Source organism: Salvelinus namaycush, chromosome 15 (assembly GCF_016432855.1).
Source record: "Salvelinus namaycush isolate Seneca chromosome 15, SaNama_1.0, whole genome shotgun sequence".
NCBI lineage: Eukaryota > Metazoa > Chordata > Actinopteri > Salmoniformes > Salmonidae > Salvelinus > Salvelinus namaycush.
In genome coordinates, this window is record NC_052321.1 from 13,928,179 (window position 1) to 13,936,227 (window position 8,049).

Consider the following 8,049-nt stretch of genomic DNA (forward strand, 5'->3'; position numbering starts at 1 on the left):
TGGAATAGCCTTCATTTCTCAGAACAAGAATAGACTGACTGGTTTCAGAAGAAAGTCTTTGTTTCTGGCCATTTTGAGCCTGTAATCGAACCCACAAATGCTGGTGCTCCAGATACTCAACTAGTCTAAAGAAGGCCAGTTTTATTGCTTCTTTAATCAGTACAACAGTTTTCAGCTGTGCTAACATACTTGCAAAAGGGTTTCTAATGATCAATTAGCCTTTTAAAATTATAAACTTGGATTAGCTATCACAATGTGCCATTGGAACACAGGAGTGATGGTTGCTGATAATGGGTCTCTGTACACCTAGGTAGATATTCCATAAAAAATCAGACGTTTCCATCTACAATAGTCATTTACAACATGAATAATGTCTACACTGTATTTCTGATCAATTTGATGTTATTTTAATGGACAAAAAATTTGCTTTTCTTTCAAAAACAAGTGTATAGATATATATATATTAGTTAATTTGCTGAGGAACATTTGTTGTATAACACCACAATGGGTTTTAGGAGTAGCAAAAGGATAGGATAGAGCTAGAGACAAGTGGCAGTGTTGTATTAGTGTTTTGTTACAAATTCAATCCCAGCTTTATTACTTGTATTGATATTTATCTTTATATGCGGTATGTGTTCAATATGGTTAATATTTCTCAATAACATTAAGTTCAGCAGTGCATGTAATCACTCTAACATAGAAACAAGATAAATTACAGTTCTTTGGTCCATACATTCAATACCTTGGTTGATTTTTCATGTTTAGGACATAGTCAAACATTTAGGTTGTACATTGTGCATGTTAAGTCTCAGCCTGTTGACTAAAGTCCTGTTTGATTGGCCAAACTAATGTTTCTAGCCACCGGCTACGAGCCCGACCCTGAAACCTACCTAGTCCCTATACCTGAGGAAGAACCGGAAGATGAATCTGAGGCAATACAGTCGCCTGGTTACTCACGAAACCAGAGAGGAAAGAGGTCACTATCAAGAGACGATACCGAGAGGATAGCACCATAAACAAAAACAAAACAAAGGATTGTTATATTGAATTTATCTCCATTATTACATGTGCGAGTATTAAGTGAAATTCAGAGAATAAAATATATGGGTCTGATACCCTTGGCTTTATTGAACATATCTTTACGCATCAACAAATTAAGTTCAGCAAGATTAAGTGGAAATATAATGAATATCGACATTATTTCATTACAAACCTGTGTGCTTGCTAACTGTTTCCTTAAGTGTTTCTGCTTGTAACATAACTGCATTAAGTGTTAGAGTCCAATGTTTAATGCACTAATCATTGGAAAGTCATCAAATACGTTGGGGAAGGTATATGTATGTCTCTGTACCCCTCCACATTAGCCCTGTACCTCACAGTTCATTGCAAATTTCACAATGTCAAGCTGTCTGTTGTTCTTTTGAAATCATGTAGTTTGCCACCCTCTTCATCAGAAAGAGGGTTACTGGTTCCAGCTCCATTAAAAGTTCCCAAAGATTCCCAGCTATTATCAAATCAGGCTTTCAATGAGTTACTTTAGACCAAATGTGTATCTTTTTTTATAATACCAACTCACAGCTGATTTTTCCCAAAGGTGGAGTTGCATGTCTGTGTTGTATATTTAAGATTTCAACAAAACAAAAACAAATCAGAATATAGTTATTGTTTTGTATCAATACCAAATGCAGTTGGAATTTGTTTGCAAGACTATGGACATAGAATTGCTTTTTCATGTTTTAACTGCACATTGTGAATTCCACAGCCTTATTTTCTTATTTATTTCTGAAACAGAAGAGGCATTTTTCAATAAAACTACTGAAAATTGTACCTTTTGTTTCAGTCTCATGTCTGGTGTCTCAGTCTATGTCCCAGTTATTTGATAAATGCACTGTAGCTGCAAACACTGGATATAGTATATCACATGTCAGATGCCAATCCCAAAAAACGGTCTTTACTAGAGTGAGTACAGCTTCAAAGGGGCAATCTGCAGTTCAAACTATAACCAAGCAGCCACCCTGCCACTATTTTGGTATAAAGATGAGAGATGGGGCTGGAGAAATGTAGCCACTGTCAAGTTCATAGACAGAGCTATGGATGCAAGGACTGACCATCCATGACGTCAAAATTATAGTTTTAACCATGTTTTGAGGCTATACAGTGATTTTTTTACAATTACATTGTTTGCAAACAATGGACTGAAACATGTTTATATTTTGGGTTCTGATTGGGTACGACAGTTGAACTAAACTCGTGAGGAATTATAAGTTAAATAATATACGTTATAATATTCAAGAATCAATGGGTATATAATATACAGTCAGGTCTGTAATTATGGGCACCCTTGATAAAGATGAGCAAAAAAGGCTGTATAAAATAAATAATAAAATTGGGAAATGCTCAGAGAAAGAGATTTTGTTTAAGAAGCAATAAAATAAATAAAAAATAGATAGGGGTAAAAATTATTGACAACCTGTTGTCAGTACTCTAGCATCCTCCCCTTCTGAGGATAATGACACTGAGCCTTATTCTTAAATGTTTTATGTGGGGGAGGGATCCTAGACCATTCCTCTGAACAGAACTTTTCCGGATCCTTGATAGCCTGCTATCCTTGATATCCCGTCTGCTCTTATGGACCGCCCTCTTCATTTCAAACCACAGGTTTTCAATGTGGTTAAAGTATTGAGACTGAGATGGCCATTGCAAAATGTAGATTTATAGTCAATTAAACATTTCTTTGTGGATTTTGATTAGATTTGGGGTTATTGTCATGCTGGAAGATCCACTTGCCGCCACAGCCTCCTAGCAGAGGCAACCAGGTTTTTGGCTAAAATGTATAGAATGGTTGCTGGCTTAATTTTTAACATTTCAGTTTGGTCTAAACAATTTAAAATCATCCTATTGAACTCTTTTCATTGAGACATCATCAGACAGAAACCACATTTCTCACTGGTCACCAACAACTTAAGGCAGGAAGTAGACCCACTCCAGTGACTGTGGCCAAGCATGACTCCATACCAGATCATTAAGTTTGCTGACGACACAATGGTGGTAGGCCTGATCACCGACAATGATGAGACAGCCTATAGGGAGGAAGTCAGAGAACTGGCAGTGTTGTGCCAGGACAACAACCTCTCCCTCAACATTATCAAGACAAAGGAGATGATCGTGGACTACAGTAAAAGGAGGGCCGAACACACCCCCATTCACATCGACAAGGCTGTAATGGAGAAGGTCGAGAGTTTCAAGTATCTTGGTGTCCACATCACCAACAAACTATCATGGTCCAAACACACCAAGAAAGTTGTGAAGAGGGCTCAACAACGCCTTTTCCCCCTCAAGAGACTGAAAAGATTTGGCGTGGGTCCCCAGATCCTCAAAAAGTTCTACAGCTGCACCATCGAGAGCATCCTGACCAGTTGCATCACCAACCTGGTATGGCAACTGCTCGGCATCTGACCATAAGGCGCTACAGAGGGTAGTGCGTACAGCCCAGTACATCACTGGAGCCATGCTTCCTGCCATCCAGGACCTATTTCCCAAGCAGCATCAGAGGAAGCCCCAAACAATTGTTAGGCTCCAGTCACCCAAGTCATAGACTTTTCTCTCTGCTACCAAACAGCAAGCGGTACCGGAGCACCAAGTCTAGGTCCAAAAGGCTCCTTAACGACTTCTACCCCGAAACCATAAGACTGCTGAACAATTAATCAAAGGGCCACACAGACTATTTACATTGCCCCCCCCCCCCCCCCCCCCCCTTTGTTTTTACACGGCTCTACTCGTTGTATATTTTCTCTGCATAGTCACTTTACCCCTACCTACATGTACAAATTACCTCGACTAACCTGTAGCCCCACACATTGACTCGGTACCGTTACCCCCTGTATATAGCCTCGTTATTGTGCATTGTTGGTTAAGGGGTTGTAAGTAAGCATTTCATGGTAACTACACCTGTTGTATTTGTTATATTCAGGGCACATGTGACAAATCAAATTTGATTTGATTTTGAAGTATTCACTCAGCCTTTGGTATTTCAGTCAGAAGGATGTAGTGTGTGACCTTGCTAGACAAAACACTGTGGTTCCTCTCAGATGAGTCATCCATGGGAAACTCCTTTTGAAGTCCCTGCTAATATGCAGCCTTGGAGCAGGGAAGTACTCATCAAAGACATACAATTAAAAAGGTAAGTTATAAGCCGTGCTTGCGTATGTCTTTAACCCCATAAAAGTCTAAGGTGCTCTTTGGAGGGATTCAAGCTTACTTTCCCAGTCACTCTTCAAACTGTGGAAAGTTTAAAATACTTTATTATATCGGCATGACCACAAGGTTCAGGTTAAGAGCTTCAAACACGGCACACTATCTGAAGAAGAACACTTTGAGGAATACAAAATGGGAGTCCCACAAAGAGGACTATCTGAAGAGTTGAGGCTAATAGTTCAGAATGCAAGATTACATTAAAAAAACAAAGCTCTATCAGAACCACTTGATTTAACATACATTTAGTGGCTGATTAATTTCATTTTATCAGCTTTTTAATGATCAGAAATGTATTTACATGTAGCCTAATAATAACTATGTGATAGTGTTCAGGTTGTTACTCTTATGCATTTTTGGCTCAAATAACAAAAAAATTCTGCAGATCTCCATCCAAAGAGAAAACAAGCACTTAGGAAAACGATCAGAACTGTGAACTAAGGAACAACTGAGTTTATTTCAATTCATCATTATGAATGGAAAAGCCCCTTACAGGGGGAGTTCTATAGAAGAAATCCCCTAGAGAAAGAGTGGGAGAAGAGGCATTTGGAGGCCAAGACTGCTACCACTGGCAGACATGGGAAACTGTTGAAAGCACTGGATTCTCAGCAGTCAAAGGATCCAAGTATTTTCACACTGCGCCCGGATGCAAACATTAACGGCTATAAAACGGCTTATTAAAAACATTTTATTTGCTTCTTGGATGATCAAATAAATTTGATACACGCTTTGTATTTGTTAAAGCCCCGCTTATAAAAGCATGCTCAACTGCCTGCAGGTAGTGTTTTTGTGACCAGATGATATGTGTTAGCCATTAAAAAGCAGAGAAAACCCACAGAGGTTTGAAATCCAAATACAGTACCCACAACTGTATGTAGCCTGACGCTATAGGGGTTTTGATCCTTAACCATCAAAAGAAATATGAGCATCAGAGTAGTGAGTCTGAAGAACCTTTGTTTATAAGATATTGTTAAATGCACTAAAACCAATCCTCTATTTTTAAGATGTTAACCGCAGCATAAACATACAGATTTGTGTCAAAACCAACTGTTCTTTGAAGTCGATATGGGCTATTGGTCTGATTATGAAGCAAGTATAAGAAGGAAATAAGTAAAAAATCAACAAAAAACACCACATTCCATGCTAATCAAAACCTGACCCCCTCAACATGTCTGAATTATGACTTTTTGTAGCCTTAAAACCTCTGAGGGCTAGGGGGCAGTGTTTAGAATTTTGGATGAATGACATGCCCAAAGTAAACTGCCTGTTACTCAGGCCCAGAAGCTAGGATATGCATATAATTGATGGCATTGGATAGAAAACACTCTTTTAAACACTCTGTTAAAATAATGTCTGTGAGTATAACAGAACTGATATGGCTGGCGAAAACCAGAGGGAAATCCATCCGGAAAATGTTTTTTTTTAGGTCACAGTCCATTTCAATGCTTGTCTATGGAATATACAAATAAATAGCTGCCAGATTGCAGTTCCTATGGCTTCCATTAGATGTCAACAATCTTTAGAAAGGGTTTCAGGCTTGTTTTTGGAAAAATGACCGAGTAGTTGTAGTTTTTCCAAGGTGTCTCTCATTAGAAATGTAGTCTTGTTGCGCGCATGAACGAGGTGCGCGCTCTTCGTTATTTATCTTCCCTATTGAACAAACTATTCTCTGTCTTAAATTGTATAGTTTATTTAGATATTAGAGTACCTGAGGATTAATTAGAAACATCGTTTGACTTGTTTGGACAAACTTTACTTGTAACTTTTTGGATTCGTTTGTATGCATGTTGAAAGAGTGGATTACTGAATCAAGTGCACCAACTAAATGGACATCTTTGGGATATAAAGAAGGACTTTATTGAACAAAACGACCATTAATTGTGTAGCTGGGACCCTTGGGATTGCAAACAGAGGAAGATCTTCAAAGGTAAGTGATTTATTTTATCGCTATTTGGGATTTTGTGATGCCTGTGCTGGTTTGGAAAAGTATTTTGGTGTGGGGCGCTGTCCTCAGATAATCGCATGGTATGCTTTCCCCGTAAAGCCTTTTTGAAATCTGACAACGCGGTTGGATTAACAAGAAGTTAAGCTTTTAAACGATGTAAGACACTTATATTTTCATGAATGTTTAATATTACGATTTTGTCATTTGATTTTGGCGCGCTCCAGCTTCACAGGACGCTGTCGATTTTGATCCCGTTGGCGGGATCCGTGCCCTAAGAGTTAATGTTCCGTTGGTAGTTTAATCTTGCCAAAAACTCGTCCATTTTATTGTCCAAAGATTGCATGTTTGCTAGCAGAATTGAGGGGAGTGGGGGCTTATTCGATCGCCTCCGACTCTTTCAGAAGGCAGCCGCCCTCTGGCCTCTCTTTCTCCGCCTCCTCTTCATGCAGATCACTGGGGTCGGGGCCTGTTCCCGAGGGAGCCGTATATCATCCGCCTCGGGCTTGTCAGAGTCAAGAGAGAAGAAAAAGGATTCTGCTAGTCCGTGGTGAGCAATCGCAGTCTTTATGTCTAGAAGTTTTTTTTGGTCATAAGAGACGGTAGCGGCAACATTATGTAAATAAATAGTAAAAAAATAAGTTACAAACAACTCAGATAAATGAACAAAAAAAACACAATGGGTTGGGGGCACATAAAACGTCTGCCTTCTGCTCCGGCGCCATCTTACATTGGAGACACAACTTCTGTCATAAGTCATATGGTGGTTTTCCCTGACCTCAGAACTCAATTCATGTTCCAGTGTGTCATACCCGCTAATTCTTCCACTCAATATCGTATTTCACTCAAGGGATTGCATGACTCCTGTAGTTTCCACACCAGACCTCAGTATTCGGGTCTGGTTAAAATGTCACACAAATTCTGATATTATTTTGAAGCAAAGGGCGCAAGACACAAATATTCCTATTTTTTCAACCAATGTAATCAAATCACTGTTGTGTTTCTCTATTTTTGAAAATAGTTTATATTCAATCAAGACCGAATGACACAAAATTGTCTCTACAGAGATGTAGATGTCTGGTGTTCCCAGTGTCATCACAGTTTGGACTCATGATGCAGCATGTGGAGTTCTATCATTCTCGGAAGGCAAAAACACATAATATAAATTCCAGCAAATTCCTGCGTCATTTGGCTGGTATTGCTGTGAAATCCAATGGGTTTAGGGAAGTAAGAGGTTGGGATGAAATGAGCATGTTTTAATGGAAGCTGATGGACCATGCCAAACATTGGAGATGACTTGTAATAAAATATCTCACAACTGCCTGATGGTATTTGGAGACTCCAACAAAGGCATAATAAACATGTAAGCTTGTTAACATTTTGGATAACAAGTCCTAGGAGAACTATTGAAATGGATGGGATTTGACTTTTACAGGTTTTGGAAAATAACTTAAAATGCCATGCCCTGACCGTTTACGCTAAAATATGTGACAGTATATGAAATTAAATCATATTTACAGTTCTTAAAGTGTATGTCCATTTCGTGAAAAATCTGATTTATGAACAATAATGATCTCTACTAACAATACCCGCTGATGGCAACAGTCAAATATCTAAGACAATTCATCTCACAAGCCCTCTACACACACCATTGGACAAGATAGCGAAACATCTGGGAAGATTTTCACTTCAGGGAAAACATGTGATCAGAGCTCACACTTAGACAAGATCAGACGTTTGTTTCACAAATATAAACAGTTCTTCTTTGGGAGTGAGGAATCTAAACAGCGGCGGCCTGAGTAACAGCCATCTGCACAGCTGTGTCTCAGACTCCAGCTGAGACAAGCTGTTTGAGC